Source organism: Lonchura striata, chromosome 2, assembly GCF_046129695.1.
Source record: "Lonchura striata isolate bLonStr1 chromosome 2, bLonStr1.mat, whole genome shotgun sequence".
In the NCBI taxonomy this organism is placed as follows: Eukaryota; Metazoa; Chordata; class Aves; order Passeriformes; family Estrildidae; genus Lonchura; species Lonchura striata.
The window spans coordinates 95,460,052-95,486,389 of NC_134604.1; the positions used below are offsets into that span (position 1 = coordinate 95,460,052).

General features: G+C 33.7%; 1 protein-coding gene across 4 annotated transcripts in view; it reads right to left on the reverse strand.

Annotated features, from left to right (window-relative positions):
• NLGN4X (neuroligin 4 X-linked) overlaps positions 1-26,338 on the reverse strand; it is a 157,192-nt gene that overhangs the window by 80,030 nt on the left and 50,824 nt on the right. The gene's annotated exons all lie outside the window — the stretch shown is intronic.

The window sequence follows — 26,338 nt, forward strand, 5'->3', positions numbered from 1 at the left end:
AGTTTTTAATTGTGTTGTGGAGAAAATTAACTTTTATAACAACATAATTATTTAAGATGTGGTAGCAGTGAAATGCTAAATTGATATAAGGATCAAAAGCACATGCTAAGTTGATATTAGTATCAAAGAAAGACTAGTTACTGTCCCTAGTTTTCACAAAAGGGTCAGAGAATCCTAGAATTAAGCTTCCAAAAGGGTTGGTTGTGTTCTTGTTGATTTTATTCAACCTTTAAAGTTTCCTATATTATTTGATCACACTGGTTTCATCTTTGTGGTCATAAAAGGAATATCCTATTAGGGGATAAAATGAGGGCCTCTCTTCATCCTTAGAAAATTACACATGCTTCATATTTTTCTTAAAATAGACTTTCGCAAAGCATCAAAGCCAATCACACAATTACTTGTACACAAGTGCATAAAAGAATTTAATTTCAGTTTCTAAGGTTAATTAAAATTTGCAGTACATATGCCTGCTAACTTAGTTTCAGAATGGACACTAATAAGAGGAATGTACAAAAGTCTGTCCTGAAAGCAGCAATGGGAATAGGAAGCCATTGTCACAAGACAAATCACTCTAACATCCATACAGAGGACAGGCTGAACTGATTCAGAGCTGCAGTGATGCTGCAAAAAATGCACCCAGTTTTAAGAGAAATATTTTTTTCTAAAAAGCCATGAGCCTGGCACAGCTTCCCACATGCAACTTGCAGTACAAATCAAATGTGTTTCAACCTGTGGTTTGGCTACACAGTTTTAAAATAGGAATAAATAATTTTTACCCTTCAGACCTGTGAAAGATTTTTAAACACAGCTTGACTACTTTTCTTCTAAATTTTCATCAGAAATCTATGATAGCTGACAGAGAGCAACTGTACCTATATATATACACAAAGAATTAAAAAAAACATCTCTTTTAAGGATTGAGGCTCCATTGCTTGTAATTAGAAGGGAAAATATTATTATAACTAAGGATAAGATTAAGAATAAGAATAAGAATAAGAATAAGAATAAGAATAAGAATAAGAATAAGAATAAGAATAAGAATAAGAATAAGAATAAGAATAATGTAAGACATGAGAATTCATAGACTCACAAGAGGGATTGGTTCTTAACTGCTTGACCATGAATGACAGTACATTCCTAAAAATGAGCAGAGGAAAAGAGAATGCTGATGTTTCTTTAAATCTCCAATGTATCACGACGCTTACATCATGCTGCGTTGGGTTACATCATGTTAGGACTAGTGATGTAACCCGTCGCAATGCAATGCACACATCGCATTCAGTCAGCACTTTTTCAGCCTGTCCACATGATCACCATGGCCAAGAGAGGTTTGCTTGAGTTAATCAAAATTATTGTATTTCTGTGGTATTTATGGTTGGTCATGAATAGAAACATTCTCGGCTTAAGAAAATGCAGGAAGGAAAACAGAACTAAAAAGCATCCTAAATATAAGAAAGACAAATGTATAAAACATGCAGGAAGGCTTGGTCTGATGATGATATGAAAAGCCACCCACATGAATATATTATATAGTAAACTTAGGAGCAAGTAACAGGGGAAAAATACCAGATGGATCACTCTCACTATAAGCAAATTTCCTCTTTAAATATAAAATACATCCAAGTATTCAGACGGGGGTTGTGCTTTTGTGGTGGGGAAAGGGCGCCTTTTTTTTGGGTTTTTTTATGGAATGTTGAACTTTAAGGCAGGACTTAAGGGTAAGCTTTTCCTACATTGTATGAATGCTGTGCTCTTGTACTACCCCAAACCAGGCTTCAGTTGAGGTTTTAGCAACAATTTCTATGCAGAACCAGGCTGCTGAAGGAATCAGAACAGTGTCATTGTCAGTCTCTCCAATGCACATGCAGCAGCTAAACTGTGGATGATAGTGGAGCTGGTGCCCAGCAGAATATTCAAATAGCTGGAACAGCAGAAGTAACTGTGATTAGTGCCAAATATTACATACCAACCATAAATTGCCTAGTTATTTAAGACAAAAGCCAAACAAGTCTAATCTTTGTCTCACCTTATTCTTTCCTTTCTTTTCTTAGTCTAGCCTTAATGCTAGTTCCTAAAGCTTAAGCAGAAGCGTCAGGAAAATTTTTACTAGTACTCTCATTTTGAAAATATGATAGATATTTAAATGCATGGTTGAAGATTTTCTTTGTCAAAGGCCACAGTAAGTTTCTTATTTCCTACTTGTTTTTTTTACACTATGCCCTGGAAAACACTCTTTTTTCTAAATGCTTATACATAGGAAAGATAATCAGCATACTTGCAGCATACTCAGAAAACTGCTAATTTTTTATTAATTCTAAACTCCTTAATATTTATGTTTAGATGGAGAAATAACCATAAGCATAGGATGCAAAAAAACTGGCAAGGAGAGTATGATGTCATATACTACACTTCTGCTTTTTCTCCTGTAAGATTTGAGCATAAATTATGTCAAATTGTATCTGCTGGAAACTTTACATTTTCACTGTCATTTTTATGTTTGATTAACATTTCTGCCATTCCGTCAATCTTTGCAATAGGAGTATACAGACTCCTGGTGATTTTCCACTCTGCTCTCCATCTTGCACACACAGCTTGCTCAAACACACACATAGACAAAAACAGATAATATCAATTTCTGTCAAAGAACTGAATGCAATTGAAATAAATTTTTAAGGTTGGTATTCAATTTAGATGTGAAGATGCATTCTCTTCCATTGGTAGTTATAGTCATGAAAACATTTACCATTTCTTGACTAATCCCACCCTTTCTGTCATCTGCTTATTACTGTCTTCTTGCTAGAAGATAATTCAACTGCACATGTGATTTCTTCAGAGCTCATCTCAGACAAAAATGTGTCAAGTTAACAAAGAATGACTCTTTAAACTGATAAAGCTAAAACACTCTGACTGAAATAGGTTAGGAGACAATCATTTGACTAGCTTCACAAGCAGAGGCAGAAATTGTTGTACTGGAGGGTGGCAGGCAGTGACTTTCTTTGCTGGCACAGATGCAGTAAGAAGAGGATTCATCTGCTCCTCTGAAATACTTAAGCAGGTGAGAAGTGACTGGCAGAGAAGGAAGGATTAGGAATTTACTGGAGAGAGATAAACACTAATTCAATCTCTAAGAGTGAGGTTAGAAAGCAGAGTGGTATTATGCCATCAGAAAGCAAGAACCACAGATGCCAATGAAGGCGCTCAATACAACTGTTTCTCAAAATTATTAACTCCAAATTTCAAAAGAAGCATTTAATCTCACTTATTTTCATATTCTACCTAGTCTTTCACCTTTAAAGACAAATTAAATTTCCCTATAGTAAAATAATACTAATTAAGTGCTTGGAATCAGAACACAATACAGTCAAAGTGATTAACTATAAATGACAGAAGAGAAAGACATTTCTGGAATGGAATCTTGATCCAAATACTTCAGAAAAGTCTATACATGTATCAGACATATGGCCTCTCTGAAATCAGATCAAACTAGAGGCAGTTCTACTGCAAGCGGAATAAGAGTAAAGCATTACAATCTTAAATGACCCATTCTAAAGGAAAACAAAAACAAAACCAATACAGAGGTGTAGGCAGAGTGATTGTATTAATACAGGTAGGTTTACATGGAGAATATAATCTTTAGATGCTGTGTTTGAGCAGCATTCAATTTTTAATGCTGCTTTGTTAAAATAACTGAATCCCTGAAGCAGGAAGTGAGAAAAAGGAGACTGAGCTTGAAGGTTGTTCCTAAGGCACAATATCTTCCAGGACTCCTTCTGGGACAATGCTAATTATGAATCAGCTTTCACTCCAGGTTTTGCCTAAGGCACAATCTAGCCATAAATAAATATTCATATCACTGAATCCAGCAAAGACTCAATTTTTTTAAAGCAAGAATGTTCCTAAGCAACCCTGAATCACGTCAAAATCCCATAAACATTAAGTAAACTGAAAAAGCTTCCTTTGCAGATTATGTAAAGCCTTTAAGGGAAGAGTTTAGGTTTATGGATGAATTCGCTCTAAGGCTTATGCTAAATAAGCCATCTACATTTCCTTATAATCAGTAAGATAATTTATTCTGTAATTTTCTACCACCTTAGTGACAAGCACTATGTTCTTCCTGCACCCAAGGAACAAGGATTCATAACATGACAAACTAAGTTAAAATAATCAGGCTTCTGCTATTAAGGAATAAGTGGAGTGTTTCAGGAGAATGAAAACTTCAGCAGTTTTGTCACACACAAGAGAAATCTTTGGCAAAATGATGCACCCGGGCATAAAAAAATAATTTGTAAGTAGATAAGTATGTGGTTTGGGTTTTTTTTTACTGATACACAGCTTTAAATACACTTGTTCATAGTCACATTCATGTATTTGTAAACTAACCTCAAAGTCTATTTTAATTGAAACTGAAGTACTTAAATTGTTGAGCAGGTCCATGTAGAATCTAATAATGCCTTTAAAAGTTCCAGTCTTGTGTAGTTTTGAGCCCATTACATATTTTCTGTGTAACATGATTTACTATTTTGAATACTCTATATATACACTTTACACCATGATTTATCTTAAATCATTGCTTTGTCACTATTTTCACTGCTGTTATACTGAAGTCCTAACCCCTATTTAAAACATAATAATCATATTGTTTATTGCCCTTGTAGAAATGCATCTTCATATAAGCAGCAAAAGCAACCACTGACTTTAACACAGTTAGAGATTACATTCAATAGCTTTATGAAACAATATATCTTGTTTCCACACAAAATACCATTATTATTTTGTGTAGATGGAGTGAGATGATGACTATTTTGTTGATTCATTTGCTGAAACAAGGCAGTATTGGGGAAAATGTAGGCCTCTGGCAGCTTAGGAAAAATGAACAAGAAAAGGAAAAAATTAGCACATTAACAACTTGCCTTCTCAACCCTCATTATATTTAGTATCTGCTCTTTTTTGGAATGGATTTGATTGTATGTGCACATAAATGTATGCTTGTGGATCCTAAAAGTTCTAAAAGGGCCAAAAGGTAGCAGAGAGGGAAACAGGTTATTTAATCCTTGCTTTATTCTCAATAGGATGAAATATAATGTGAGCTTTGCTGTAAGTCCTTTTAGGGTGACTGTCATATGTGTTCTAAAAACATTGCTAGAATGACAGACCATAAGCATATATACAGGTTCTGCTTGTTCCATTGCTTACACACATGCTGCAAATGTAAACCTGGAAATGATACGAAGGAAAGCATGAGTTTAATGGAGAACTAGTATCTCAAGTCCACCTGAAATTTGAAAGAAAAATACTGAATTTTTACATGAAGAAAGTAACATGTGATAACTCATGGCTTCTGATAATCCATTTAAATAAGTGGGATACCTATAAATATACCAAAGTTATATGTTAGGGACTGATTCTGAAGAGGTTTCTATAACAGCAAAACTTGGTCCAAAAAATCAATGTCAAGACTTTATATAACTAAATAAATAAATAAATAAATAAATAAATAAATAAATAAGAAGAAGCTTTTGAAAGTTCCAGCATTAAAATCCCTTTCTAAAGTTGTCATACATGACTGGAAGAGAATATGCTGTAAACAGACAGCATGTTAGATTAAGAGGAGCTTAATTAACAGCTCAGGAAATTTAAAAAAATATTAGCTATGTTTCATTAAACCTTCAGTAAGACCTAACTTATTAGGTCTTATTAGGTACAAAGAAGAAGATACATGTTTTTTTTACTACATCCCTTTTTTCCCTAGTTGCCTTGGACCACATTAAAATTCCCTAGTTTCTATCCTGTTCCTTTGAGAATTCATTCTGGAAAATGTGTGATGGCTATAGGGCCAAAAGTTGCTGTCAAGTTTGCTTTTGAAAATCCTGGGCAACTTAATCAAATTCTATACACAGCACACATGATTGAATAATCTGGTTACATCTGATATCATATAAAGTAGTTGTATTGCCTGGAAGGCAGGAATTGGACAGGAAACCAATAACGTGTTGAAAACAGTAGAGGAAAAAGAAAGGCAGTCATTTGAGCAAGCTTCAGATAAGTGGTCATAGAGGAATATTTCCACAGTTTTATATATTCATTATATTCATGGTATATTATGGTATATATTCATGGTATATTCATGATCCAATGATCAAAGGCATCAGAAAGAGTCAGAAGAGCAATAAAAGTCAGGAAACCATGCATGAGTGCATAAAGCCATGCATGAGCACATACAAATGAACTGGAAAACCTGTAAAAAATTATTTTATGAAAAGTGACTACTAGAGGTAGCTCCAACTCCAGGAATCAGGTTGCACAATCCTTAACCATTTCATAGGGTTTCTTTGCACATGTCCATGTCTCATTCGTTGTGAAGATGGTTTAAACCCTTATTGAACTCAAAGTGAGATTTCTGCTCTTTTCCCATATACTATATATTAAATTACTAGGAATACCCTGAAATCAATGTAATTACTCACAGAGCTAAATATTTATTCTGCAATGCTAGAAATAAAACAGATAATTATGGAGCAGAGAAATTAGCCTGAGTAATATACACAAAACTACTGACTTTCTAAACCTTAAAAAACAAACAAACAAAAAACCCCAAACAAAAAACCCCCAAAAAAAAAAAAAAGCCTCAATGGGCACTAGTGCTATAAGTGCCAGGAAGGACTTATGAGCCCTCACTAAGTAGTTTAATTTCAGTATGTGTATCTACATTTCCCTTGTAAACAGTTTCTGCTGTTTCCACTGTCCAGTTTATTACTTAAAAGAAAAACAACCAAACCTATATATTACATTAACAAGTGGTAAAGCAATGACTAGACAGAAAATGGAAAAAAAAAAACCTAAAATACTAAAACGCAAATTAGCTTTCAAAAGAACACAGAAGTTTCAAATATGGGGAAAAAAGAAACAGCTTCCATGCTCCCTAAGAGGTTGTCTGCCATGTATGAAGTAGCAGCATACAGATATCCCTAGGCTAGAACTAGAAAGGCTTTTTGATGACAGGAAGCAGAAAAAATCTATCACATTCTTCTTTCTTAATCTAATTAGGTCTGATAAATGGCAACAATATGTATTAGTCTAAATGAAGCCTCTTTAAAAAAATGAAGTTAAATTTTCTACCAAACAAACATATAATTTTGTTTTAATTACTGCAGGATAAAAATTCTTTTTGTTATTATATTATTATTAGTAGAAATAGTAGCACTATTACATTATTATGTAATTATTATTAAAATTATTCTTATATTGTTATTAGAAATTTAATAATGTTTTCACAATTTAATGAATCAATGCATGGTGTCTTTGTCAGGTACAACTGAGATCAAAGGCAGCACTAGTTCAAATGAGTATCTGTACACCAAATGAACTGTTTCTAATGAATCTCCAACACTGTCAGTTATTATTATGTACAAAAAATTAAGCTAGTATTTGACTTATTTCATTATTGAATGAAATATTATTTTATTATTCTTTTTTTCCAATCATTATGGACAAGAAAAAAATTAAAGATTATTGTTCTCTTTGGCTTGTAAAAGCAAGCTTCATTGTTACAAAAATTGACTCCTACAGAAGTGTAATTCATAAGCCTAAATTGGCACTATAACTTAGAATTCCAATTCTATTAGCAATACAAATTGATAAACTCTATTTTAAATAGCCCTTTACTTGAAATCTCTTCAAAGATAAGTATATATATATATTTATACATACACAAATATATATGGAACATAAAATATATGCAAAAATATAAAATACACACAAAAATATACCTACACAGTTTGTTTTAGAAAACTCAGCTAAAGTAGATGAAAATTACTGAAAATTCACCATGGAAGTATAAGCCACAATACTTGAATACTCCTCATCTGTACTGTTCCATTCTTTTTGCTCAGCGTAAACATTATTTATCTGCATTATTTGCTGTTTATCTGTCTGTATTACTTTCAGACAGGTTCAGCTCACTGAAATCCCAAATGCCATGCTCTTTTACTATTCCTCAGTGACAGCCACAGTGGCCTCACCATCTCTTGCTGTAATTACACCCTCCCACAGCACTGGCACGGGGCGGTTCCTGTGGAACGGTCCTGCAGGGAGCTCCGTGGGGAAAGGCTCACAGGGGCGTGCACATCCCTGGCTCCTGCTCTGAGCTACACCCACCTCTGCTGCCCTGAGGCTCTCCACCACAGCCAGCTCTACCTGTCTAGGATGGATGCCATGTGCCAGCATCGTGTGGGCTGTTGTTTCTAATGTTGACACTTTCGGATATATATTCTTGGGTAACAACAAAAAAGTCAAATTGCACTGCTGGTTGGATACAATTAAACAGAAAGGCACACAGGCCACACATGCATGAAGGACACACATTCATTACAGGCTCTTACAAATCTACAGTGTCCTGCTTCATCCAGCTTCGACTAGCATTCAGTTCTGTGGAAATGCCTGTCATATTAGAGTTGAATATTTATACAAAGTTACCATACGAAGCCTTGAAGAAAGCAGGTATCCCTGCAATGGCTTGTTTGTTTGATTGCTGGTTTGCTTTCAAACTGGATGCTCGCTAAAAAAATAATCTCTCTTTTCAAAAAGATCCTGAAAAAAATTTCAAAAAATTCCAATTATTGCCTCATTGGAATTACTGTTGTGTTCAGTTGGGTCAAAACCAACATAATAATAAAACATTAGGCATACTATTTCTTTTACCAAAATAGGTAATAGTAAGCAAAGTTCAATTTTTAGTAAGAATTTATCCTTAGATCACAGTAAATATTTCATACAGGAAGACGTATTTTCTTACTGTAATTTCACCATTGAAATTATTTTCTATGCAAAAGCTTTTACTTTGTTGCTTTAATTAAAGTCATACATGAGAAAATAAGTCCTTTCAGCTCTATTCTGTATCTTAATGTTGTTATTCATGTGATTGTTTTGTTCTTAAATCACAGATAGAGAGTAAATTTAGTCCATGAGAGTTCTGCCGCTCTCACTTATTAGTGGTAATCAATACTACCTTGTGTTACATGCATAATTGACGATTTCCCAGTGCTCTTTAATACTAGATTACATATGTTATTCTTTACAAATAACACCTCTTTCAGCAAGTAACTAATATTCCCTCTGAGGAAAGCAAGTATTGACTAAGGAACTCTACATTCACCACTGCAACAATTAGCAGCCGTATCAGCATGACCATATTAACCAGCCTAGCCCAGCTGGTGTTTAAGTCAGGACTACCCAAAATTAAACCATTCCTTGCTGCTTTGAATTGCCATGCAGGACATGGAAAGATCTGGGAACATTGTGAAAGGCAAGGAGTCAGAGAGATTGAGTAGGAGTCCAAATATATAAATGTCTAAGAAACAAGGTGTTTTGGTTTTTGGTACTCAAATGATTCATATTTACGCAAGAGCTCTCATATCATTAAATATCTGAGAGATCCAGTGTAGGAGCCAGAGAAAACAAAGAAAACACATTTGTCTGTTCTCATTAGTTACATCTGTTAATATATACAAATTAAGATATGGTGATTTCACAGAACTAATTTGAAAGTTCTAAGTTGTATTATGAAAACTTTTTTATTATTTTCTTCTGTGTTTTTCATTTTATACACAATGGCAATAGTGTTTTGCTCACAGAATTTAGCCTTTGTGGGCCACATAACAGCTGTTGGCAGTAAAGAAATTATACTATCCACACAGTCTGACTTCCTCTTTTTTAGATGCACTGCTCTTGTTCAATAGAAAAAGAAAAAAAATATGCTTAAAAATGCAATAGATTCCAAGTATATAAAACTGGAACATAAATCTGCCAAGTCACATGGCTACTAATTTACTAATTATTGGCAATGTACATTCTTAATACGAGGACTTTCTACTGAAGTTTATCCTGCTAATTCTGAAGCTAAATTTAGACATACAGTTGTCAACAAAATAGATCATTATCAACATTATATGCTGTGTAGTTTAAACAGAAAATAATTGAGGGGAGGAGTGTGTATATATATATATATACATATATATATATATATATATATATATACTGAAGAGCTCTTTAAAAAATGCATGAATAAAATAGTTATAGAAAAGCATTCATAAAGAATGGCTAAAACTCTCATGCAACTTGAATGCTGAGCTGCAGGCTTTGAGTATTTTAGTCTGCTAATTTAGAAGTTTAAACCTATTTATTGTTCATGAATATGCTGAGCTGACAACTCTAAAGACAGAAATAATCTATTTATCTAAAGGATGGATATTTATCTACAGGAAAAGAACATAAGTTTGATTTTACTGAGCCAGATCAAGGAGTGGAGTTTCTTTCTTATAGCGAAGAAATTCCCAGCAGTGAAATGACACTTGCAGTTTACTTCTCAGTAGTTATTTACAGTTACTTACATGCCTGTGCTTGAAGAAATGGAGGTAAAATAAAGAAATAAACAAATAATTACTAAGGTTATTAATGTTAACTAATTTTACAAAGGCATAAGTGTTCTTTAGCAGCCCAGTGGAATCTCAAGGGCACAGGCTGATACTGAAAACTCCAGTAAATGCAGTGCTATAATTGGGCAACAGGTAACTAGGCAATCAAAAGGGAAAATCAAAAACCTTGATAAGTCTTTTTTTTTTTTTTTTTTTTTTTCAAAAACTAACATTAATTCTGGATTGTTAGTACAGAAAAGGATGACTGGGTGTCTACTGATGTGCAACAGGCATCCACTGTGTTCAAGAAAATCCAGCAATATTATTTTCAAATGGTTCAATCAGAAATTCTGGAAAAGAAACCAATTAATTGAGGAAAATAATGTCCAATAGCAAATATGTAAGACAAAGCTTCTCAAAACTCCAGGAGTTACTAATGTTTCTATAATAAAGTTCATATGAGATAAAAGTGAAGGCAAACTACTGTGGTATATCCTGCATAATACCACAACAGGAAAAGAATGAGAATGAAAAATCCATGAGAGAATATGCAAGATGCTTAAAACTGCAGAACACAAGAAGTTTCTAACCACCTTGGCCATAAATGGTCATTAATAACTGCTATTTATACATTTGAATGCAAATGGACATAGACTCCCTTGAATCTATTCATTACTGTGAGGGTGACAGAGCACTGGAGCAGGACTCCCAGTGGTGTCTCTTTCTCTGGATGTGGAATTGTTATCTCAAAACCCACCTGGACATAGTCCTGTGCAACCTGCTCTAGGTGAGCCTGCTTTAGCAGCAGAGTTAGACTAGAAGATTTTCAGAGGTCCTTTCCAATCTCAAACATCCTCTGATTCTGTGAACTACTTAGATTTCATGAATCCAAGGAGTTATGATATTCTCTCAGATGGAAATTCTGCTCTAATAATGAATCAAGTTGCAACTTCCTTTAAAAATTTTAATCTCAGGTTACTAAAGAATGCACTAGATAAGAAGAAATTTGACAAAGAGGCATTATTTATTTGTATGTATATATGTGTGTACGTATATACAAACTTATGTATGCATGCATGTGTGTGTAGGCATGTGGGTGTGTTTATACACTCAGGATATAGTACATATTGAGTGTTTCCTTATGCAAAAGCCCATTTCAACTGTTCATGAAACATATAAATTTGACCTAAAGCAAAAACATATTTTTTACTGATTACAGTTTATTTACATTTTCTAAGTACGACAAAATTCTTTACAAGGCAATGTTGCCTTATCATACAGCTTGATTCAAAACTAACCACTATGCACATAAAACCCTAAGAAAATATCTCAGTCTCATCATAGCATAGATTATTACTTTTCTAGATAAAATGAATATACTTATGTCTAAACAAAGGACTGCTTTTAGCCTACATTAAAAGATAAAATAAAAACTACCAAATGTGCCTACTCAGACCTGTGAATAAAAGTCCAAAAAGAGGAAAATAAAAAGCTAAGCGTTGATTCAGAAAAGTACTTTATTTGCAGAAAAAAAAGTAGATAGATATAGTAAAGGGAGCATAGCTAAAAAATAGTGAAGATGCTGTGCTACTTAGGAGAAAAAAAAAAAAAGTAGGAAAGGTCATAATGAAATGTCTGTATCCTATCACAACGGTTTTATCCACTTGTCCTCTAGTATCTGTACTGTTATTTCTGGGGAAATGTAGGCTTTCTTTAGCAGCTTAGATCTACTTTTCCACGGTCCAGTCTCACCAGAGAGGATTAATGATGCTCCCTGTGTACTCTTTGTTCTGGTAGGAATTCAGGCCAGGCTTCCCTGTAATGGTGAAAATTGCTTTTTTTGCTGTCACTGCTGATTCCTCCTTCGGCAACCTTGTCTAGCAAATCAATCCTGCTCAGTGAGGTTCAAATTAGAGAAATGTATTGTTGCAACCATTTGCTAACTGTTAGCATTTTCCCACATTGCTAGAGCTTTGGATTGCTCCCCAAAGCAGCTTTCTCCATCATTAAACCCAAGTATTTAACTTGGACACACTGCGTGACTTGGCTGCCATCAGCTATTCCTTTACTGGATGTTCTGACAGCAGACTGTGCAGGACTCCACTTACTGTCTGCTGGCCTTAAGAAAACAAATACAATGCTTATATATCTAATAGAGCTTACAACTCCTCCCATGAGGGCTGCTGTGCTCAACAGAAGCTTTCCTTTAGGTGCAGACTTATGAAGTCTACCAGCTTCCTTAAAATACTTTCCTCCAAGCTGAAGCACTGACAGCCTTGTAAGAGAATAAAGGAGCATTTTATTTTCCTCTACTCATTTTTTTAGTCAGTGGCTTTATCTAAGAAATGTAGCTGTTCAGTAAAAATGTAGAGTTTTCCCTTATCTCTCTTACCTGAGAGCTTATCTATGCTATCCTATTGTGCAGCAGAGACTACTGAAGTGAAATGCAAATTATCGCTGTATACAGGCAATTTTGCAGGAAATGTCAATCAAATATGAATATAATTTTCAAAGCAATTATCAGGCAAAGAGGTTAGTGCATTTTAGCTGTTCATGAAAAATCCCCAAGGGTGTATATAATTCCTGGGCTACAGGCAAGCCAACATATTTTTTTGGAAAACAATATGTAAGTCTTTTAAATCTATCTGTTCAGAAACTTCAGAAATTATCATAGGCTGTATTTGAGTGGCATTAAGCCTGCAAGAATATGTCATGCTTTGTGTTGCTAAAAAAGAAGTGCTAATAAATGCAAGACTAAAATTTCCATGAAGAACATAGCAAATCACAGGTAGTAATTTCCAAATTACTAAAATCATATTATTGATTGAAAATAATCCCAGAAAATCTTCTCATTTGCATATAAATATGTCCCATGGGGGTGGTGATCAACATGACCAATATGTTGTTTTATGGTCATGAACATACAGGGGTACTAGCCCTCGCTGTTTTATTCTGTTTCACCTGTATTCTGTTTCATTGTCTACGGACACGGCTAGCATAAAATTACCAATTACATATTCATATGTCATCTTGATTACTAAAGCTGACACATGGTTAAATTCTCAGGGTGTGAATCATTACCATTACAGCACGTTAGATAAACTGGCTGCTCCTAGTGTGTGTGCCTTAGACTCGGTACTAACTTGGATAAAATCCATTATCTAAAGCATCCTCCATTAATGTTTTTCACACCTAGGTTAAAAGCCAGGGCATTTATAATAGACTAAGAAAGTGCATAGTCAATTCATGGAACTATCTCTTATACTGCAATGTCTCAATTCTGTTTGAAATTTTTTCAGTCTTTATAAGTTGTGGGGAAGATGAATAAATGCACTTGCCAGTAGTAAGGGGACATGTACTCCATGGAACCATTTAAACTGTGAAGCATGTCAAGGTTACAGACAAGGTTACAGCTAACTGATCAGAGCAATAAAGCTATGGAATACACAGCCAAATGCTTTATTAAGGTAATGGGAACTGGAGAAAGGTGGGATATTTTTAATAACCACCTCCTGGATTATGTACAAACCCAAAGTATTCTATTTCAATGGAAAGTAAGTGTGCTGCATGCAAAATACAATGTCTTTGAAGAATTAAACTCTGAAAACAAAGGTAGTTCATTGCTCCCTCAAGCATAGTTTAGCAGCTACAAGAAAGTACAAAAACTCAATATGGGTTAGGGTCTTAGAAGACTGAAAATGACAGTAAACAAGGTCTGTGCATAAAGAATGCATCTGGTGCTCCCAGAGTTCTGGACCCAGTGTAAAAGTACATATCCCATTAGGTCTCTTCTCAGGAGGGGGCTTATAGGTCATGTAACATTTTCATTTCAGAATGGTTTATAAGAGTTATGCCAGCTAGATCATTGCCATCTGGCAGATTTATTAGAGCAAACACTTTATATTGTACTCAAAAGTAATTTCTTTATTAGTTGGGAGATAATGAAGAAAATTAAAGGACACACAGAAACATTCCAAGCCATTTATTGCATCTGCAAAGAACATACTTTCTACTAAAATCCACTTCTGAGTTCTTGCTTTCAGTAAACTTTATGAGAAACCTATTAACTCTGTATCATGTATTAGTAACAACCCTTTTTCATTCCTCAGAAATGTTGCTGATCTCTTCTGAGTTTAAACGGATTACACTGAGAATTTATATGCCTTACCCAGTCACAAAGTTTCCCCCATCTTTCAGTATTTCAATGCCTTGGGATCTTCTTCTGTCAGAAGTCTTATTTCTTTATTTCCCTTTCCTTTTAACTCTTGGAAAACTTCTATCTGCTGTCTGATTTCTAACTACTCTGTGAATATTGAGAGTAAAGAATTAAATGCAAACTTTGAGAGCAAGGCTTCAATCTTCTACCAGTACATGACCCACATCAATTTCTAGATGCATTAGTTTTAAATCTCTTTACCCAATTACTTAATTTCATTGTGGTACAATGGCCCCAATATCTATTGCCCTTTAGACTTTTCAGAGTTTTGCTTGGAGGTCACAATACAATGCAATGACATGCAAAGTTCTGCCAGTAAATGGATTACCAAGGCAAGTAAGACAGATCCTAAAAAAAGCTATGCATACACAGAAAAAAGGGATACAGTTTTTTTAGGTTATAAGTATATGGGAAGTAACTTGAGCTTTTTGTTACCCAGAGGCATTCCCTTCTTGAAGTTGTTTCTAATTGTAATCAGAGGGAAAAAAAAAAGTGGTACTAATTTTCTAAATGGAAAACCAAGGCACAAAGGCAACCAATGATTGATCTCATGTCTCTCACCATTAGACCTCAGAATGCCTCAGTGCCAGTGTATATAAGCAATACAGTGGTTTTGGTAATACATTAAAAAACAAAACAAAAAGGCAATTTTACTTCACATCTCTTCTGTATTAAACAAAAAGCCTTGTAATAAATCTGTACAAGAAATGGAGAAATTGGTACGTAAAGTGGTAGGTGTTTGTAGTTCCAATTTAGGCTCGCAAAAGAAACACAAAACAGAAAAGTCACTCAAAAAAATTAAGTTACTTGTGCTAAAATAACCCTTTTGCTTAGTACATAATGAAGGAAAAAATGCCTTAACCAGGTCTGCCTTTAATGCAGAAATAACTGTTTTATAACTGGTTTTAGGAACTAACAGTGTCTATCTTATAATTTGTGTTGAGACAAAATAAGAAAAAGATCACAAGAAGAAAAAGAACATTAATATAGAAAATCAAACCCAAAAGCTATATATTAGAATTTAAAAGAATCAAGTCAATAATCCCAACTCTAAGCCATTTTGATTTACTGTATTAGATATGCAAAACAAGCATTGTAAAGTAGCCTGCTTTTAGAAGTTTGATACAGTATTATGAAGCAACAAATCCAGAAGTAGCACTCAAACATGAAATAACCTATTAATTCCATAACATTTTAAAAAATGTGATGCATACTTATACTTTCTAAACTTATAATAACTTAGAAATTACTTATAAATTCTTCATTTATTTAAGAAAATAGAAAATTAACTTAATCATTACAGGCTGCACTTTCAAAGGTGATGAAACCTGAAAATTTCTGCTTGAACTAAAGCGAGATAAATGTTACATGATGGAAATCTTTCATGGCCTTCCTAGATGCTCAGGAACTTTTATACAAAACTGTACATTGCATTTAAAGAACAGACACTTAAGAAAACCCTCAAAAGTCAGTTTCTGAACATCATCCTTCCCTTTGATTCTTGCAATAGCTGGAACACTTTCTGGGCATATTTATACATGGGATGTGTGGTGAACACTTCATGATGACAACTAAAATTTGAGGAAGAAATATTCAGCTAAAAATGAAAAATGAAAACAACCGTAAACAACAACAACAAGTAAATTAAAGCAAACCCCAGCTTACTACAGCAGGGTGCATTAAGATCCCCATGTACTATCCTATAGGCCAAATGCAGCTTGGCAAGCATAGCTGAGCAACGCACTGAAGGAGTCCAGTAGAGAACTAACACATGAAAGAGAATCAGGCTTTGTCTCTTTGCCTGATACTTTCACATCCACTGCATATCTAATATATACATAGCTACCGTTCCTAAAATTATTTAAAATTGTAGATGCTGTTTTCTCACCTACTGCTGCTTCTTGTAACTTTGATAAAAAAATAGATTGCACAGAATGACTAGGTTGGAAGAGACCTTAAAGATCATAGAGTCCAAGCCATGCCCTGGATAAAGAAGAATATCCAAATAACACCATTTTTGGAAATAGAAACTGAATTTGCACTTACTATAATACTATAGTATTACTTTGTACAGTGAGCAAAGGGATTCATTTATAAAATGATAGTGGCCAAAGCAGGAAAAAGAAGCGGTTACAAGGGAAATTGGATAAAGAAGAAATAAAGCTTGAACATCTCTCAGCAGTTCATTGTGAAAATGCTAAAAAGAAAAATTAACCTATTTAATCCCTCTACTACAGTTTACTTCTAGGAATAACACTGAATTATGGATATTATAGATAACCCTGTCAGAATGAAAGTAAGAATATAGTGTATAGTATGACTTCTAGAAACTTATCCCACTCTTTAAGTTCACATAGTGTATTTATTTGTCATCAGTTATTTTTTCAATTTGTTTTCACTGAAGTATTCCCACTGAGAGATTGTAGTACAGAGCTGCTCCTTTTGTGCAATGTCTGTGTCACTTTCTTCAACTTAGCTATACTTTCAGGCAATTGTTAGTGACAAGGCATAGCAGTTAATCCATAGGGATGGTTTTATGCATCATCACAGTAAAAATCTGATTTAATCTAGGTCCCAAGGATCCACCCTAGACATCAATTGCAACTCAGCCTCTTGCATCTAATCTCTGAAGGCAGAACAAGGTCTATGGTTTAGGTAGATGAGAAAACCACCTCAAATCCTTAACACCATAAAAACAACAGTCTGTTTGAATCAGATACCTTATGAAACTGAAAGCAAGATATTTTGGAGGGGAAGCCCTCCAGCATTTGTGTAATTTGTATGACATAATACAGCTTACATATTGTTAATTCCAACAAAGTTATAGAAAAAACTTGAAAGATGCTTTAACATTTTTATCTCAGTGAAATAGAAGGAGGCAAAAATCATTTGGCAATTTACATGTTTGAGCTGTATAACTATAAAACAGAAGATGGAAAGAAAATGGCATTCATTAAAAAAAAATTATTCTTTCTTTATATTTTGATTTTGAAATGGAAGGACCAAATCAAACCTTCTTTAAGCAGGAATGTTTGTACTAACTTATCACAACCAAACAGATCAAATTCTCTACTTTGGAATCTGCTCTGCCATTGAATGCTTTGCAAGTATTATTCAATTAAAAAACTGGTGCATTTCCAGTATGCTTATTACCCAAACATTTATTATTTTACAATTTAAAAAAAATAGTTTTGCTTAAATTTGTCAGTGTGAGTGCATGTTTTGCTTGGAAAAGTTCTATTCCTTGTATAAATTAATCAGTCCACAACCCCAGAATCAACACTGTCAATTTTATTAACTTTAAGCTTGGGAAAGGTGGAATCAGATCCATTCCTATCTGTTTAAACAGTAAAATCCAGCACCTATTTGCGTGTTTTACTACTGCATTCACCAGCATGATTTGTGTCTCTTTCAGTGATTCCCAGGGACAGAAAAAAAATTAGTTTGCTGGAAACTTTTGCTCCCTCTGGTGTCTGAAACAAGCATGAAAAGCCAGCAAAAGCACTACTATGGGGGCAGTATTACAAATGCAGAATGATTTTTTTTAATTTCCGGGCCACCCTAAAAATACTACATAAAAGATAATTTGATACCAATTTATTTGAAAGAGGATGAAGTGTATGTATTTGGATTGGGTTTCATTTGCCCTGCTGCATATTTAACAAAACAGACAATGTATCCATGATTTCCAGCTATGATGGCTTGTAAACATTACCAGTGACTAATTGAATAGTCATTTGAATCTGCACAAAGCAATTTCCCTCCATTAGATTAAACATGTCACACCCTGTCAATGAAAAATCTATTTAACATCAACCCAGCAATTATAAGCATTTTGGAATGATGCACCAGAAATATATTTCTAATTAAAATTCCCTATATATATAGTGTAGGAAATTGGTTTAGCATCACAAGTAAATTTATTCTTCACTAAAAGTTTGCCTACAGCAAGAGCTGTAAAAGAAGAAATTCCCTTCTATTATAATGGATTTTTAACATATCAGTACCAGATAGCTATAAGCATTAGTTCATTTTCACGGTTCCATAATAATTATTTCTTATTGTTTGTCACTTTGGGTACCAAGAGCAAGGTCCAGATTAAAAAAAGCCTTAAACCCCAAGAACATAAATTCTTCCATATTCCTTCAGATGATAATATCACAAACACAAATGAAATGTGCTATCATTAACTTTCTTTTTTTCCCTTTTTTTTCCTTTGTTCTATTTGGATTACAACTATTTCATTCAACTAATACTATCTGAAAATGTAAGCATACATAATTGATTATATGACATTCTGAGAATTTTATCTGGAATGTTAAGCAAGAAACACTGAATAAAGGCCAGAAATATTTTTTTTCCCTCTAAAAACAATGGCAAACCAAAGTACTGTGCAAAAAACTGTCACATTCAGGAGAAATTTTTGGTTTTGTTTCATTTATCCAAATATTTTTCAGGAATCCTGAGGAGGAAATACTGAGTATTTGCTTTATTTAAAACTTGTGTTAATTTATTTTGCAGATACCTAAACATTTGCAGGAAAGAATTGTAAATTTTCCCAGTTGACCAACTGGGAAAATTGATGATGGGGTAGTTTCTACTCACATTTATGTGGCTACAATTCCTTGAAACATTTTCACAGATGTGACTGATTTATGAGCCCTGTGATTTAGCTGAGCTATTCAGCAAGTGTCAGTTTTGTTTGAGCCTCCAATTAATGTACAAATTAAAGGCAACCTAATCAAATTTGAATGAAAAGACACCTTTCAAAACTTTCAGACCAATGCAAAAAATACTTGAAAGAAGACCAATGAGATCACAAAGTCTTAACAGGAAATCAAAGCTAATACAAATGATGTGGCCATGACACTGATCAAATCTGACTGCACATATTCTGCACTATTCACCACTCAGAAGCCTGCCAAGGACCCACTCACTGCTCCAGGACACAGGCACTGCCTCAATGTTAGCAGGTATCACATTGATTTGTGTTTTGACAGCAAGCAAGACACACAGAGAACAGCAGCAGCTTACAAAGACATGTTTTTCAGAAGTGAAGATGAAAGCTGCTTTTAAAAACAAAACAAAGTAAGAAAACCCCCAAACAAGACAGAAAAGAAAGCCCAAGCAAATACACAGGAAAAAAAAAAATCCAAACCAAAACAAAAAGCACCCTGAATAGACAAGTGGGAGTCAGTGGACAAAATGAAGTAAAATCTGATCTCATGTGGGTCTATCTCATGACTAGAGGCTTTTTCTTCTGTGTCACTAAGCCAAATGGCACAGCCTCTACAATTCCAAAGGCACTGCTCTTTAACTAAAAGGATAACATTAATTTGCCTTTGCACAAGAAGTGTTAATTCATCATGTTTTAAAGAACATTCCCTCCACTCTAGCAGGTTTTTCAATATGAGGTAATGATGAGGCTCTAGGAAACAGTGCCAAAAATCCTGTTGGGATTAACTAAAGTCATATTGAATGCTAAGTCTTCTTGCTAGGCTTCACTGCATATCAGTTCCTGAGAAGGCCATTTGGGTGCAATCCTGTAAAGTGCCTGTGGAATGGGCAGCTCCTGGGGGAAAGGACAGCGTTTTGAAATTAGCAACTAAATCTGAATTTATCTCTAAGGATTTAAGAACTTTATTTCATCTAGATTAGAGTCCTGTTCTTTGGTGTCAGAAGGTATTTGTGACTGTCAAAAGCAAGAATGTAAAATGAGGGTCTGGATTACCCACAGCTTTATCCTGGTAGGCAGAGAACAGCCAGACATATGCCTCCTCCTTTCTCACAGATGCCACAATATTTCTGGATTAGGAGGAGGGGATATATTGGACCCTAACAGTGAAAGAATTGGCTTGAGGCAGTCTGACACAACAGGGAGTTTATCTTTCACAATGGAAAGCAATTTTCTCTCTGATCCTAAAAAGTATGTTTATGTTCAACTGGTACTATATGCAATAATTCCAACATTGCCATTTTGTATTGTAATTGTTATCTATTATGGATCTCTCTCACCCTGGAAAGAAATACAATCATTTTACAATAGGATATGTCTTATTTTGTGTAATTTTTATATGCATTTTTATAAGCTGAAATGCATTTACATAATAAAATTTTAATAATAAATTTTTAGTTTTCCAGAGTACACAATTGACTGAATGGGTGGGGGTTAAAAATAAACCAGTAAACCAAACCAGTCACCAACAAAACATATGACAATACTGAAACTGAAAACAAAGTTTGGTTATACTCCTGTGGTTTTTTTTTTCAGAAGATCATTATTTGCAATATGAAACTGTTTAAATATTATTATCTATAGAAGTCCAAAGTATGACTTAAAACAGATTTAAAATACTTATAGAAGTAAATAAATGTATTTAATTTGCTCCTAAAAGTACTTCAAAAATCATAAGTAAATCTCTATGTTCCTATGCCAAATACAGAAATTATAACTTACTTTAAAAAATATGTAGTAATGATTTTGAGAAACAATATAAACAGTAGATATATATACAAGAGATATTTGACTCTTAATTACTTAAAGTTATATACATAAATCCTTGCTTTGATTTTTTAAGTAGCTACTTATATTTACAAAAGTTGTGAAGAGATAATAGGACAAATCAAATTTTAAGATTACCTGAAAATGTCTGATATACATATACTGAAACCTAAAACTACACACAGTTTGGGAGAATATATTGTATAGAAAATTAAGTTTATTTGGAAATTACAAGTTACTGTTATTATTAGCATCACCTTCTAATAATTCAACAAAAATGATGCTGTGCATATTGCAACTATCTTGCCCACTGTGAAACTATTTTTATGTATGACCCTATTTTTACATATGACCCCTTATTTGTCATAGTAACAAAGAGGCCATTGATTAGCTTACTTTTTTATTCTATGTCATTAACATGAAGAGACTAATCTTTACACTATTTTTTCTTTGCCTCAAAGAAAAGGGAAGAAAAACCCAATTTTTATCAATTATGTTTTATTAGGATAATTTTGATAAAACCACTTTTTCCAAGTTAAAGACATTGCACTCAACAGCAATGGCAAGAAGAAAGCTGTAAACAATTATATATTAAGCAGCAATTATTCGTTTCATAATAGGCAAAACAGACAGTCTGAGGCCTGTGTTCTTGATCAGCTGTGCTCAAATTTTTCATTTTGTTATTTCTTAGTCAAACAGACCAGAGTCAAGAGCTGCAGGTATATTTAGTCAATCAGTACCCAGAGAAGGAATATAGTTGATCTGTATGCACTATACTTTATTTCTTCCTGGTTGTCCAGAGTTAAATATACCACTAATCCTAGGCACACCTCAGTTCCCATAACCTAACAAAAAATGATCACCTCCTCACTTATAAGTGTCATGGTCTCCCACTTTTGTTGTCACTTCAGCTGCATTTATTCTGAGGTAAATGAAACGAGCTCACAAGCAAGAAACACTAAGATACTAAAATACTTCATTAAGTTAATCTATAACAAATACATAGTAGATAAGGAGCTCTATACACTCTATACATATGCCACTTTACACTCTATACATATGCCAAAAAAGTTAAAAAGTATATATGCTTACTTTTGATCTGAACATAACAGGTTTTAGACAAACATAAAATAATTTGTTCTTGTTGGGTTTTGTTCTTTTTTGCTGTATTGATTTTTTTTTAATCTTGCTTTGCTATTAATATAATTTCGAAGTTTATAATGAAAGAAATACAAATTAAGGGTCTTTTCTGCTTTTTTTTTTTTCCTTGTTATACTTTTTTCCCCTGGTTATGATAGGAGATAGCAATCTCCTTCAGAATCCACAGATTCAAATGATAAAGGCCGAGGATTAAGCACAGCCGATTAACAGTCTGTGTCCTCTTCAATCTAGCATTTCCACTGCAGATAAACCCATATTCAGACTGAAGTTATAATAAACACACTGTCCTCAATATCATCTCCCTAGATGACCTCCTCAAAACTGACATTCAAGTATTCTTGTGGAAAATTACAGTTCATAGTAACTGAAAAAGCAGCCTAGACAATATAGACCCACAAAAATAATGCTGCTGATCAAGCCAAGTGTTTAGAAACTAACTAGATAAAATGATAGCTTCACTATAAATATTTTATTTGCTTCAGTTCTGAGTAATTTATTATTAGTATAGGTTTGACATATAAAATAAAATAATTTTCTTAGATTTTCTCTTTATTGCTTGTATTGTGTGTCTTTAAATTAACTGCAATATTATTTATAGTTAAGACCAAAAATTAAAAAATCTCAATGGATCACAGTGGGTGCAATTTTTTTCCTTCCAAGGGCAAAAGGAAACAAACTGTGAAAATCTCCAGCTACCTTAGATACTCTGAAATAGAAGTATTACTGTAAGGAAAGGGTCACCAAAAAATACTTGTCTAGTGAAAAACAGCAAAAGAATAAAAATTTACAAGACAGAATTGCAGTGTTATTCTTCTAGGTATGTATATTGACTTCTATGATAAATAATATTTTCACCTAAAGTGAAAAAAGAGCCTATAAATAGGAAGATAATTTTTGCTTTGTAAAGACATTTTAACACAGGAAATTCTGATAGGATACTCCTGCTATCTGACATTTGAAATACAGAATTTTTTGAGTCTAAAGAAAGGCTAGGATTAATACAGACACAGACTGTGTAGCAGTTATTTTAATTTCCTAACCTAGAAGCTCCAAATATCTTAAGGAACTATAGATTTATATGTTATTTAATTTCCTGGTACTTCTTCAAACAAAAGCAGTATAATTTCAAACTCTTCATTGAAACTAACTAAACTTATCTACCTTGTTAAAGTGACTGTATTCTACTCTTATTCCCATTAGTTTATCATGGAAGGATAGCAATTCTGAAATCAGATGGAGGGGTATGTGCATTTATTAGTCAACCCTTTATTGAAAGTACATGATCAAAATTTGGTTTTCTTTGGCCAAACCACAAAAATAATAAGAAACAGGTAATGCTATATACTGAAAAAGAACTGCAAGAAAACAAAACAATGAAAAAAAATCCCAAAACCTGACCTTCATTTTGATTAATTATTCACTAGAATTGCTTTGAACTAAGCACTGCAAATGACTGCAGATAATTCATTAGTTGTTGCTCTATTCTTTTCTCCAAAGGTAAAAAAACATGAAAAAAATATTCTGAGTAAGTTTCATAATCCAAGCATTTATTAGGTTTGGATGATTCCAGCCACCTTTTCTTCTAGAAAACAGTATCAAAGCTCTGTTAAATCAATTTATACTGAAGAAAGAATTGAAAATCTAAATTTAATTCAAAGTCACTCACTTTGAAATCTTGCTTCAAAAACTAATTTCATGGTCTGTTTCCATAACAACGTGGATTATTTTTGCCAACTAGGACTCATATAATGAAGCATAACATCTTTAATCAGATTGTATGCACTCCTATTTAAGACTGTTTGGAGTGATTTGGAGACACACTAACTTAGAGCATCTGATTTGTGGGTCAGTTCCTGTTAAGCATCTTTATGGTCAGAAGATCACATATATTCCTCACCAAAAAAAGCCTCTGAGATTTAGTAATTAGTGACAATTAATATATATTATTATATTATATGCTGATATACAGCATACAATTAAAACATTATGTACTTAATTTATTCATTCTTAAGCTTCTTGTTCCCCAATGGAATCTTTAAAATTGCTTTTCAAATTGTAGAGGAGCAACCTTACCTTCAGCTCCTCATTAACACAAACCTTGTCTTCTCGGTATTCAGCTACATATTTTTATGCGTGTGTTTTTATATCTCCTTTCAACAGGAGAGATAAAAGCAACTTGATGCCATTTACAAGCTATTTAAAGAAAATCTAAAACCAGGAAGAGAAAATAATGAATTTGCAAAAGTTAACAAAGTAGACAAAAGTAAACAAAAGTAAACAAAAAGGTCTACAGAATGTGAAATTAAATTTATCATTCCATTCTACTTTAAATCTAAATGCAAATGTCATTAGCTATTATAGCAAGATGAGTGTTATAGATTGCTAGTCATTCAGCTCACAATATTTTACTATTTTCCATTTGATATTAAATATTCTTTTCCTAGACATTCACATATATTTTCCCATGTCTAATTTCCTGTATCCCCTAATTAATAAATGAAACTTCTTATTATTAGATTGGAGGAATATATTATTTATTAAAACTGGATTCTAAAATAAGACTGAGTTATCAGAGCTGATGTTCCTTCAGTGAGAACAAATAAAATCTTAACCCAGAATGCTTTCTCAGGGCAAGCTTACCCCAGTGATTAAAGTATGAAGGCTAAAATCCAGAACATAAACAAATTTGGGAAAGAATTATCTATGTCATTATCCAAGGAGTAAGGAGTCCAATGACGCTGTAAGAGTGGAAGAACTGAGTTGTAAAGGCCTGTTCCTTTGTCTACACACCGAGGCACACACACAGACACACACACACATGCACACACACTCATGCACACAGAGCCCCCATAAACACAGCTTTCCTTTCACAGCACTTTTCCTTTAAGCACCTTGGTAGTATTTACGTTTGCAAAGCTGCCAGTATTCCCAAACCTTACCCCTTTATTCTTAGCTTTCAAGCTCTTGCTTCAGCTGATGAGAACAGGAAAAGAAGGTGGTATGTTTATTGCTGGCAGGCAGCTTGGAAATTCTGAGTAAAGAAGCCAATCAAGGCAGAAGGATTATAATAATCAAAGTAGAAAATTTGCATATTTAGAGTATGGTTACTGAGAAATAACAATGCCTTGGTTGTGTAAATCAAACGCTCAGCAAAAGTGAAGGGATTTGCATATCTGGGAGAAATCTGACATGTTATTCATCCCTAACTGCATTTCAATTAGCAGAAAGCACTAGTTTTAAGTGGAATATTAAATATAAGTGCTAGTACTATTTTTATTTCCTTGTGAAATAATAGACCTAACTTGTTTGGGGCCCAATGAAAACAGGTTTTCTTGCCTGTAGGAAGCAATACATTGCAAAACGACCAAAGATACATTCATCATAACATGCAGCTACAATTTTTAAGATTGAGATCATGTAAATATCCAAAGAGTTCTATTTTACTAATTGTGTTCATCATTTTTGTCTATAGAAAGTGGTTCAAAGTAGCTCTCTTGAGAAAGTATTGCACAAGAGAGATGAAAGTTTAAAGCCACCTGTTCCAATCTGCATAATAAATCACCTTGACTTCATTTTAAATTTAGTGAATGAAGAAAAATAAGCTTGACTGAAAAGTTTTACAGACAAAAATCCTAAAAAAGTCCTTGCTGACAGAATTACTGTAATAATTTTCTATTGTCTATTAAAATCAAGCAGAGTTAACAGTAGGCCCAGAAATTTTATGATAAAATAAAGAAAAAAACATTAGGTAAATTCTGCTTTAAAAATTAGCACGTAACAATATATTTATACAACTCATGCATGGAAAAATGATAATATTTCTTCAGGTTAGTGTTTATTTCCCCTTTCTACTCTTGTGAATGATTCTCAGCTCTCTTTTAGATGTAAACTTAAGTCTGGCTGACATACCCTGGCCACTACTTGCAATCAAACTGTAGGTTGGTGTTGCACTGAAAAGTAAGAGAGAATCTATGCAAGCATGTTCAATCTACAAAGTATTACTAATAATGCATATTCAGAGGCATTATCCATTTCCCCAAAAAAAAC